At 48.4% G+C, this 12060-nt stretch overlaps 1 protein-coding gene across 1 annotated transcript in view; it reads left to right on the top strand.

Moving 5' to 3' along the window:
• The window catches only part of PYD2 (pyrimidine 2), a 112364-nt gene that overhangs the window by 29089 nt on the left and 71215 nt on the right, over nucleotides 1-12060 (top strand). The gene's annotated exons all lie outside the window — the stretch shown is intronic.

Genomic DNA, 12060 nt, shown 5'->3' with positions numbered 1-12060 from the left:
AGCGTACTTGATTTTTGTCAAAGAGGACAGCCAACCAGTTCAGGAAGGCTCTGCTCTTTCTGCTTTAGATAGAGAAAGGGCTGCTTTTATTTCAGATTTTCAGGATTGTTTCTCAGATGCACTTCCTCAAGAATTACCTCCCAAGAGGCCCGAGGATCATCAAATTGATATAATTCCAGGAAGCTCACTGCCTAATATACCTCCCTATCGTGTCAGTAAGGCACAACAGGAAGAGAGAATGTCACAAGTGAAGGAACTTTTGGAAAAGGAATTAATACAGCCAAGTAATTCTCCTTACTGCTCCCCTGTGTTGCTTGTGCAAAAGAAGGATGGCAGTTGGAGAATGTGTATTGATTATAGGGCTCTGAATAAAGTCGCAATTTCCAATTCCACGCATTGATGATATATTGGATCAGTTGGAAGGTTCCTTAATGTTCAGTCGTATTGACCTTAAAAGTGGATACCATCAGATAAGGATACGGCCTGAAGATGTCTACAAGACTGCCTTCCGCACTTCATTTGGCTTATATGAGTTCCTTGTGATGCCTTTTGGTTTGACTAATGCACCTTCCACTTTCAATAGAATGATGGACATAATTTTCAGAGCACACAGAAAGTTTGTAGGCACTTTCTTCGATGACATCATTGTGTTCTCTAAAAATGAGCAGGAGCAGAGGAAACATCTCACTATTGTGTTTCAAGAGTTGAAAAGACACAAGCTATTAATAAACACCAAGAAAAGTGAGTTCTTTATGCATGAGATTCATTTTCTCGGTCATATAGTATCAAAGGATGGAGTCAAGATGGATCCTGCAAAAGTTGAGGCCATAAGGAGTTGGCCAATTTTGAAAAATCTGCATGAAGTCAGAAGCTTTCTTGGGTTGTGTTCATACTATCGGAGGTTTATAAAGTACTTTGCAGAAATTGCTTCTCCCTTGCATGCTTTACAAAAGAAAGCTGTACCGTTTCGGTGGGGACCAAAGGAAAATGCAGCTTTTAAAGAGCTGAAGCAAAAGTTGCGTTCTGAACCCGTTAGCCAGATCTTGCAAAACCCTTTGCTGTAACTTGTGATGCATGTGGGAACAGCATAGGAGACACTTTGATGCATGATGGCAGAGTGGTTGCATATGAGAGTAGAGTTCTCAAAGATGCTGAATTGTACTTGCAGACATACGGGAAGGAAATGTTAGCAGTGATACATGCTTTGACCACATGGAAACATTACCTTCTTGGAGCTGATTTTTATGTGCAGACAGATTATCAGTCACTTAGATATTTTCTCACGCAGAGAAAATTATCTGAAAAGCACATGAGATGGGCTAACTTCTCAATGTTTCATTTTCAAATTGTACATGTGTCGGGTAACAAACATGTCGTGGCTGATGCACTTTCCAAGAAACCACAGCCTGAAGTAGTCTTCAAGAAACCCAGTGTTTCAGCAGTGAGCATTGCTTACAACAATGTGTTAGATGTGATGAAAGATCAATATGTTAATGATGCTGATTTTTCAACTATTTATGATCAGCTTTCTGATGGTCAAAGGCATGATCACTATATGTTGAAAGAGGGTTTCATTTTGATGCATGGATGACTCTGTGTCACTGATTAGATGCGACAGAAAGTTATAATGGAAAGTCATGCTCCTCCATATGCAGGACATAGGGGAATTACAGCAACAATTACAGCAGTGGAGCAATACTTTTATTGGCCATCTTTTTGAGGAAAGATGTGGAAGAATATGTGAGAATATGCATGGTTTGTCAGAAAGTAAAGTTTGACAGGCAGAAGGCACGTGGGTTGTTACATCCTTTGCCAATTCCGGATAGACCATGGCAAAGCATAGCTATGGATTTTGTGTTTGATCTTCCACGTACTCCCACTGGACATGATGGATTGTGGACAATAATTTGCAGGTTTAGCAAACAAGCCCACTTTGTGCCAGTAAGAAAGAAAATTACAGCAAATCAAATGGCCAAATTGTTTCTGTAGCATGTCTTCAAGTATCATGGGATGCCTGAATCCATAATCAGTGATAGAGATCCGAGGATGACCGGCCTCTTTTGGAGAGGGCTGTTTGAAAATATGGACACTATGCTGAATTTTTCGTCATCTTTTCACCCTCAGTCTGATGGACAATCGGAGCAAGAAAACTCTACCATCTTGGATATGTTTAAATGCTATGTCTTTGCTGGAATAATACGGTGCACACATCCACAGGTAAAGCACCTTTTGAAATAGTGGAAGGTGCCAGGAAGATACCTCCCATTTTGCATACAAAAGAGAAAATCTTCGAAGCTGATCGTTTTGTGGAAAGCCTTAAAGAGGCTTACAAGAAGATCAAATATGCCTTGCAAAGAAGTCAGGACAAGCAGAAAAGAGCAGTAGATAAGCACCGCAGGGAATTGGTATTCACAGAAGGTGATTGGGTTTTGCTGCGTTTTCAGAAGGCAAGGATGAAAAATAAGAAAGGCAAGGAAAGGTTGTACACAAAGCTGAAAATGCGTTACTATGGTCCTTTGAAAAGATAAACGAGGTAGCTTACAGGCTGAAGTTGCCTCCGCATTGGAAGATACATAATGCCTTTCATGTGAGCTTATTAAAGCAATATCATGGAGATATTCCCGAGGATTTACCTGATGAGGTGCAGCCTGAAGTGGAAGAACAGGATGAACTTCTGGTCCCAGAGCAGATTCTGGCACACAGAGATAGAAAGCTCAAGGGTAAAGTTATCCGTCGCTACTTTGTAAAATTTCAAAATTACCCATCACTTGATGCGAAATGGATGGAGGAAGGTGAACTGACAAATTCACCTGGGATATTGCAGCTTTACCTTGATGCTTTCTAGTCCGAGCTCCTACAGGTAGTTCAGCAGAGCGAGCGTCTGGAGCATTACCTGGTGTTCGAGAGGGGGGTAGCACCTCCACTCCCTCAGTACAGACGGGCTCACCGTGATTTCATGAGGTCGCTTGATGACATTGTATGTTTCATTCGAGATACTGAGCTGACAATATTTCTACTGTGAGACTTCATGATATTGATGCATCTTGACTATTGATCGCCGAGGATCACATAGATTTTGAGCAGTGTATATGGATGGATCCATGCCTCTCCTAGCCATATTTTCACTGTCTGTGGTCTGTGTATACTATAGCTGCGGCTTTCTTGTATACTCTTTTATGCTATATTTCATGCTCGCTCCTATGTTTTGGGGCAGCAAACTGTGGTTTGCTGTTTCAAGAGAGGGGTATGTCACGGGGGCATGAAATTCTAAGTACTTTAATGTACTACAAGACCGTGACAACTCTGGTTTTAAAAGTCCAAGCATGGGCTTAATAATGTGTAATTAAACGCGGCATGGTGCCTAGCACATAAGCGTAATTAATCCTTAGGCCCAAAGGCATTCCAAGGAATTAAAAGAGTGGTTGTTGGGAAATGATGATGTGGCATTTTTCATGGGCCCCCTAGAGGGCCATGTACCTTCAGTGGCCCCCCTAGAGTTCCAGGTGGCGCTAGTGCCTTCTACATGCTCCTTTGCCATTCCTGGGCTTTCGTGGGCCTTCTAAACTTCACATGTGTGGTTTTCTCTCTCATCTTCTTCGTTTGTTGAGGTTTTGGACTGGTTTTTCAGCCTCCTTCAGCTGAATTCCGTTTTTCTTCATAACTCCTCACCCGTTTGGATTCCTCGACTTCCGTTTGGCCCGATGGCTTCCCCTCTGCCTCCCCTTCGTAGTGATATGCTTTTCCCTCCGTGCGTTTGGTAGAACGGGCAGAGCTGAGCACTTCTTTTGCTGGTCGAATTTGCAAAAGTGGCTTCTTGTGGACCTTTTTGCTTCTACCGCCTCCTAGGCCTCTCCTCTTGCAAAGCTACAGTTTTTTGTTGAATTTCGAGTGGTCCCACGCGCTGGTTGACTGGTTTTTCTCAGTTTTGGAGAACTTTCCGACGATGAAACTTCTCCAAAACCTTCTCAATGCATTCCTCTCTGAAGCACGCTTCTTTTGAGCCCAAGAACTCCCATTTCTTCGCGATAGAAGTGCTTCTTTTCGCATATTTCAGTGGAATTCTTGTTGGTCGGCTCTTTTAAATGCTCTTTCTTCATGCCTTTGCACTCCTCTTTGGCTGAGAATGCAATTGGGCATTGGCTACTATGTCCTCTTGGCGATTGAGGACTTGGTTTGAGTTTTCAGGGCTTGGTGAGTTATGATTTTGCTGCTGCAATTTCTTTTTGCCATAAGCTATTGGTTGGCCTCGTGTGCCGCCTCTTTCTTGGCTCACAGGTGCCCGGGCAGTGCTACATGAGTCATTCTTTGGTTGGGTACTTTGTTGATTTTATTTTGGAGCTTTGAAAAGCTTTGTGAATGCCATCTGGAAACCACTCAAAGAGAGTGCAGCTGGGGTGCAGTGTGATTGCATTTGGACAGGCAATGGAATTGCACTCGGAAAAGAGAATGCCTTTGGGTTGAGCCTATGGGTTAAGTGCACTTATGTGATGGTGTTCTATGCTTGAAAGCCTTGCGAAGGCTTAGTGAATTGGGGCTATGTGCTCAGTTGCAAGGAAGGTCTCCCAGATGCAACTTGTAATCATTTCACTGTGAAATATAAAGAAATACCGAAAGGGGCGCCACGGTGTTTGGGGCCAATCGGGTGCACTTGTCTATGTTTGTTGAGCAGGGGCATTCTAGCCTCCATCCCTTTTTGAGTGGTTTTGTTTGTGAACAAATGGGTAAATGCCAAATGGTGATCATGCAATGGTTAATGGTTGTGATATATGCTTTGTGAGCTGTAAATAAGTGCTAAAGTGATTAAAGGTTTAGTTCCACTGCCCTCTGAGTGATTAGAGGCCGGTTTCATTGCCCCTCCGCCCCCTCCCACTAGCCCCTCCGCTCCCTCTCCGCCCTCTCGCTAGCATGTCCGCCTTGCCCGCTAGCCTCTCCGCTCCTTCCCGCTAGCCTCTACGCCTTCTCGCTCTGTCCCTCCGCCCTACCCGCTAGCCTCTCCGCTCCCTCCCACTAGCCTCTCCCGTAGCCTCTCCACTCCGCCCTGCCCCTCCACCTCTCCGCCTTGCCCCTCGCCTCTCCGCCCTGCCCCTCCACCCTGCACCCGCTCCCCTCCGGCCCTCTTGCTGCCCCTCCCTAGCTGCTCCTGTTTTGCCCCCTCCCCCTGCAGCTCCGCCCTCCTGCAACCCCTCCTTTGCCCGCTGCTGCCTCCCCCATAATGAATGGCAAAGGGGGATGAGGACAAGGGACTAGGCGGAAGACACTTCGGTCCAAATTTACATGCGCGAGGAGATGGGGAAGGGGAATGGTGACAAGGGGAAAACACAAAAGCAACTCAGCCTGGAGGACTTCAACAAACGCAGCAACCGGAGCGGTTTGACAATGGACAGCACCGCGGCTCAGAAGAAAGGTGCGCACCCAAAGCCCATGCCGCTCACCACATCCTCGACCTCTATGGTTATCACCACTATTTGACCACCATCATCCGCCTCATCATCTACGCCACCTCTCTCCTCCCCCTCTCCTGCATCATCATCACAAGTCTCCTCTCCAGTAGCCCCACCACTAGCCCAACCGGCCACGGCTCCACAATACTTTTCCCTCATATCCCCTCTACCTCTCAGTCAGCCACCTTTCATCACCTCTTCCGGCCTCGCTACTCCTACATACCACTCCCCCGCCCAGATCACGCTGTCCCCACCCTCAATACAACCTCAACAGCCCACCTTTATTCCAACCCCTCTCGAGATCTAGTTCCCACCTGGGCCAGGATATCTTAGGCCTCCACCAGATGCTTGGGACTCCCTATTGGCTGAGATACATAGTATCCGGGCCCGTCAGGCAGAGCTGACACATTACACTCAGGAGCAGGCCCGATACACCCAGGAGCAGGCCCGCATTATACACGAGCAGGGCACCCTTATCCAGGGGCTTAGACACGACATCACAGATTTGAGAGGAGCTTGGAACCCTAAGAGCAGCGCCTGGAGGGACCCCAGTCACAGAGATGAAGGCACAGATAGCCATGATACAATCGGCTATAGCAGAGATGACTAGGAGGGTGGACATGGTGAAATGGGAGCCCGCAAAGGCAACCGTTTCAGTTGCCATACAGGAGCAGCAGCAGAGGGCTTTGAAGGCCCTCAACATCCGGATACGAGGGATCACGCGAGACAGCACGGGCACCACTACGACGCCCATGGAGGAGGCGATCACCTTTGTGACCACCACCATGGGGGTCCCCGACCATGGCATAGAGGGAGCATGGCATGTTGGGAGAGACCCCCCAACCGAGAGCAGCCCCTAGTCATTCGCTTCAGAGATTCACATGCTTGACTAGCGACACTCCGACGTCGAGCCGCTCTACGAGAGCATCCCACCCTATCCATGGATGAGGATTTGACACCACTACAAATTGAGGAGCGACGAGTTCTTCTCTAGCAGCGGGATGTTGCCCGCAAGGAGGGGAAATGGCCGTGGTCCGAGATGGTAGGTTGTTGATCGGCACCCGTCGGGCTCCCACCTGTACCTCCTAGGGAGAGGGGCCTATGAAACTCAGGTTTTTGAGACCCTAGCCTGCACCATTTGGAACTGTAATGGTACCTTATGGTCAAACCCAGGGAACTTCTCGGAATCTTACACAGGACAAGACAGTCTTTTACACGGAGACACACCAGAGCCCAGAGCGTCCACTACCGATAGTCAGTGGCTACACATGGGAGTCAGCTTCAGGGATGAGACGAGGGATACAGGAGGAGTTCGAGGATCAGGCGGGGTCACAACATTGTACAGGTCTTCCCTCGCTGGAGCCATCTTCATTGAGAGGAAGGACGCACACTCCCGATTCATGTGGATCCAGATCTGACGCACAACCACTCGTGACCTTTTCATAGCAATATGCTACTTCCCGCCAAGCACATCCCACTTCGCCAGAGTGGCACGAGAGGAGGGTGAGACATCGCCATATGCACCCTTACATCAGGATATCCCAGACCTTTCAGCCCGCGGGGAAGTTCTCCTTGTTGGGGACTTCAACGCCAAGACGAGCACGCGCCAGGCACCACTCCTAGACTTCTGAGACGACTCTATCATGCTACCAGACATGGACCTAGACGGAGCAGGTATGACCAGGATCTCATCGGACCGACACGGGCCTATTACACCATATGGACACGCGCTCCTTGATCTGGGCAGGATGCATGATCTCATCATCTACAACGGGCTTGACCTATGGCCCTCCTCAAGTGGTTTTATTTGCTTCCCACACGGGGGGGGCACTAGTGTAGTAGATTACATCATGGGATCCCCTACCTTCACCTCATGTATCACCGACTTCACCGTAGCATCACTCCCTCCAGGAGGTGATCACACATACCTATTCTTCACTATCACCACCCCATGCTTAGCCACACCACATAGGAAGCACGACACCTACCACGACATACACTTTGATCACAGCCTCTCCCCTGCCTACTTTGGACGCCTAAACAGACTCCTAACCTACATCGATCACATACCACTCATAGAGGACCGTGCTGCCTTGATTAGTTGCACACTCCACGAGGTTGCCCTCCAAATCTTTCCCCACACCACATGGTCCACTAGACCACCACCTCTTGGTTCTGTACCCTGCAACAACTAGTACGATGTAGAGTGCAAGGCTTATCGCCGACAACTCCGACTTGAAACCAGATGTCACCTCCCGAACACACCAGACACGGTACGCAAGTATCGACGTCTCATATGTCGGACGAAGCATGCATTTCTTCGTCGAAATGAGGAGCTGCTGAACATCTTGTACAGCAACAACTCTAAGGATTTTTGGCAGAGATTCCTTGAGCATAGGTCTCCATCACCCCTCACCGACACGAGAGTTTGGCACACGTATGCACACCATCTTTATGATGTCCCACACCAGCCTACACCAGATCTCATACACACACCCCGCCCCACCACTTGCACGTTGTTCACCAGAGGGGGAGTCAAGGACGCAACATTGAAACTGCACAATGGCTGAGCTAAGGATCACGAGGGGCTATGCACTGTGTTTATCGCATATGGGATCTACACATTAGCCCCGATCCTAGCAAAGCTATTCAATGACGCTATCTGCCTTGGCTTCCCCTGCACTTGAACACTCAACACCATCACCCCCATCCACAAGGCAGGGGATCCCATGGACCCGAGTAACTACAGGACTATCATGATTGGACATGTGATGTCCAAGATCTATGCAACAGTATTGGATGCATCGGTTAGCCTGTTCAGAGAGATGAGAGGGCTCAGAGCAGAGGGTCAGTCCAGTTTCAGGCGAGACCATGGGACTATGGATCATGTACTCACACTCAGGAGTGTCATTGAGGAGGCCAGATCACGAAAGGAGAGGGTATATTGCTGCTTTGTGGATTTCTGCAAAGCCTTTGACATAGTACCTCGAGCTCGTCTCATCACACGCCTACAGACACTGGGATTTGATCAGGAGATCATCTGGGCAGTCATGGCACTTTATGAGAGTGTCTCAGGCCGAGTTCGGACAGGCGCAGGTTGGACAGATGAGATCTTGAGTACCATAGGGGTTAAACAGGGTTGTACCTTATCACCACCCTGTTTGGCCTCTACATCGATGAGCTTGAGACTTTCATGGGGGCTTCCGGAGGGACCGGTTGCTCACTTGCCGGGATCATCATCAGGATTCTTCTTTATGCAGATGACGTGGCACTCTTGTCGTCCACACCCAAGGGGCTTCAGCGACACGTGGATGCACTGCAGGCTTTTTGTTTATCCCATGATTTGGAGGTCAACCTTGGCAAGACCAAGGTCATGATCTTTAACACCTCTCGAGCAAACATGCAACGGAAGCAATTTACTTTCAGTGGGTCACCAGTTGAGATCGTATCCTCATACACTTACTTGGGGGTCATCTTCTCCGGCCCGATCTTCACAATGAGACCAGTGATGCAGGCCAGACTGAGTAGGGGATACACCTCAGTAGCTCGGCTAGAGAGACAATGCTTCCACTCCCACTTTGAGGACCCTCGGACCAAGGCTCTTCTCTTCGACTCCTTGATCCGACCAGCCGGTATGTATGGCAGCCCTTGTTGGGGACCTGACATGTCAGAGATAGAGTGGACACGGGTGGAGCGCCTGCAGATCCTCATGCTCTCACGGATGATCCGGGGGAAACCATCTGTACCACATCACATCATTCAGGCCGAGTTTGGTGCTTCTCCACTCCAACTAGATGCAGCCTTTCAGACCATCACATATCTACACCGGGTTAGATCATATGGGGACTGCACATCAGAGAGACAAAGGTTGCCATGGTTGGCTGTCGATTCCTCCATGAGGTTGGCAGCAAAGGGAGATGAGCGATGCTGGTATGCACGGACTTACAGATGGTTTGTGAGACTAGGGTTTCACATCGATAGGATACCTCCTTTTTAGTACAGTTTAAATGCCCCTTCGGTACTCCCACCCACCATCCTGATCGGGCCACACACCAACCAGGTCATTCGAGAGGATCTCCTGCAGCTACACACCTTTAGGACTTGGTTGGAGCCGAGGGAGCTTCCAGTGAAGCTGAGTTTCTATAGAGATTACTGTCTTCGTATTTCGGAGGAGGGATTCATCACACCACCAGGGTACACTGAGCTTCATATGCCTCACTCACTACAGATCTCCATCGGACAGTTCGGGTATCATCACACCGCCTCCGCATAGAGAGCGGCAGAGCAGAGGGGATCCCTTGGGAGCATCGCATATGCATATTGTGCGACTGTCAGGAGGTTGAGTCGGAGGAGCATTTTATTTTCAGGTGCCCAGTGTACTACGAGATCCGAGGTCGCTACCACTGTCTCTTCAGAGACGGCTCTGGGCTCCTTTCTAGATTCCTTGCCTACCTAGATCAGAGATGCCTCGCGGCCTTTATTCACGAGGGGGTCCGACACAGAGAGTATTACTCAGGCGACGGGGCTTGGCCACACCATCAGACACCTCTTAGAGCAGGATCACAGAGTTCTTCTCATCGAGTGGCATCAATCGTTCAGTCTCTAGCCGTAGACGTGACAGAGATCCCGACCCGAGATCCCGACCCAACGACTGTAGCACGACACGCGAGACATCGAGGGGACACACAGATCACTCTGGGAGACCTCCCGTCATTGTTTAGACCCGAGATACGTCCCACGGGAGTCACGGTGGCTCTGGTCTTGCGTCGAGCCTCCTCTAGGAGATCGAGACGCACGGGACCCCTTGACGGACGCCAGCGTCCCATCATCGGCTATGCACCAGCCAGGGCAACATGACATACGGAGGATTCTGTTCCACTCCAGTCTTTTTTCTTTTCATTGTCATACCCAGATGTATTTGATTATGTATGATCAGACTTAGGATTCAGCACGGGTGATGATGCTCGTTTTAGTAGCTCCACCCTTACTGTGATTTGTATCAGGTTTTCTTTTAGTCTCATAGATCCATCGGTCTTCCAAAGACTCTAATAAAATTTCTTTCTTTCTTTCTTTCTCTTTGCAGAACACTCTAGGGCCTCCAGATGTCTCTGCAGCCCCTCTGTTGAAGATGATATGAGGACTATGTCATTAGCATATAGCAATATTTGTATAATGAGGTCGATCAGTGGTGATCCCTCGTCCCCTAGGCAGTCTATGAAGGATGTGATCTCATCAATGTAGAGTCCAAAGAGAGTCTATGAAAGGGGGCGACCTTGCTTCACGCCTATTTGCTCTCAACCCAATCCCATAAGCCTCCTGGGGCACAACCTCTACCTCTAATGGACTCATATAGGCTCATCAAGCCCCAAATCAAAGTATATGGGATCTACATCTTGTGTACTCTCTTGATCATGTGGGATCGTGGGATAGTGTCGAAGGCCTTCCGAAAGTCTACGAAGCAAGCATAGACTTTCTAGTGTCAGGACCTCACCTCCTCAATGATATTCTTAAGAGTGAATATGTGATCTTGAGTGGAATGTTGTCCCCGTAATCTTGCCTGTCCTAGTACACGCTGCCCTTGGCCTCTGTATGATTGCTGATCTCCCTCTCTAGTACCAGTCCATAAATCTTGGCCAACGTGTGGCCAATCATGAGGGTGCGGTAGTTCCCAGCATCTATGGGGTCTCGTGCTTTGTGTATTGGTAAAATAGTGGTAGTGCTCCAAGCAGGTGGGAAGCCGTGGCAAATAGGATGGTTAAACATCTGTGCTAGAACTGTAGCGTCTTGTACCAATGAGACTAGGGTGTCCGAGGCATGGTGAGGTTTATATCATCTTCAAGTAGGGTCAGAAGCTCTCTGGCTAAGTGGCTCACATATAGTGTTTCAAGGGCATGGTCAAAGTGGATCTGGACGCGAACAGGCGTGGGAGGAGCTCTCCTTGTGGTTGGCATAGTAGCAGAGATACATAAGGCTAGGTATGAGTGGTCAGTCCCGAGTGGTGGAGGGGGTACAATGAAGTTGTGTATCCATGAGGCAAAGGCTAATGGGCCCAGTAGGTAGCTCACTATACTTGTTCCCCCCCATGTGGGAAACAAGTGGGTCCTCTAGATGATGGCCATCTCTGGAGACCATTATAGATGATAAGGTCATGGACTGCCCCCAACTCAAATAGATGTCACTTATCACATGAGGAGGAGGATAAGAACTCAACCTCTGCAACTAGATCTTCAAAAGTGTCCTAGGCCCTACAAAGAACAATGAATTACCAAGTGGAAAAGAGATTACATGATTCAAATGAGAGAAGGCTCATAAGAAGACAATCTTCTCCAAAACCCCTTCAAATACAAGTATGGCCATTTCCCCAAGGCCTCTCCATAACCCCTCATATGTGGGATAACTCCTATGCCACATGGCACTCTCCGTGTTAATCTCCATTTAGGCCTCTCCTACTCCATTCTCCACAAGGCTTGCAACAATATGTTTTGTTCTTGCATGGCATAGCAGACCTGTGCAATTTAATAACTTTATTTCTCTTTTTTCAGTTTGAGGCTTCATGTTCTTGCAGTTTCCTCTCATGTTACTTATATGCATCCTTGTCTGTAAGAATTTAATGTGAGCA

Source organism: Dipteris shenzhenensis, chromosome 24 (genome assembly GCF_047967505.1).
Source record: "Dipteris shenzhenensis isolate YYH24624 ecotype China chromosome 24, Dip_SZ_1.0, whole genome shotgun sequence".
NCBI classification, from domain to species: Eukaryota; Viridiplantae; Streptophyta; class Polypodiopsida; order Gleicheniales; family Dipteridaceae; genus Dipteris; species Dipteris shenzhenensis.
The sequence above is the reverse complement of the archived record's forward strand: the minus strand, read 5'-3'. Positions and strand labels throughout refer to the sequence as shown.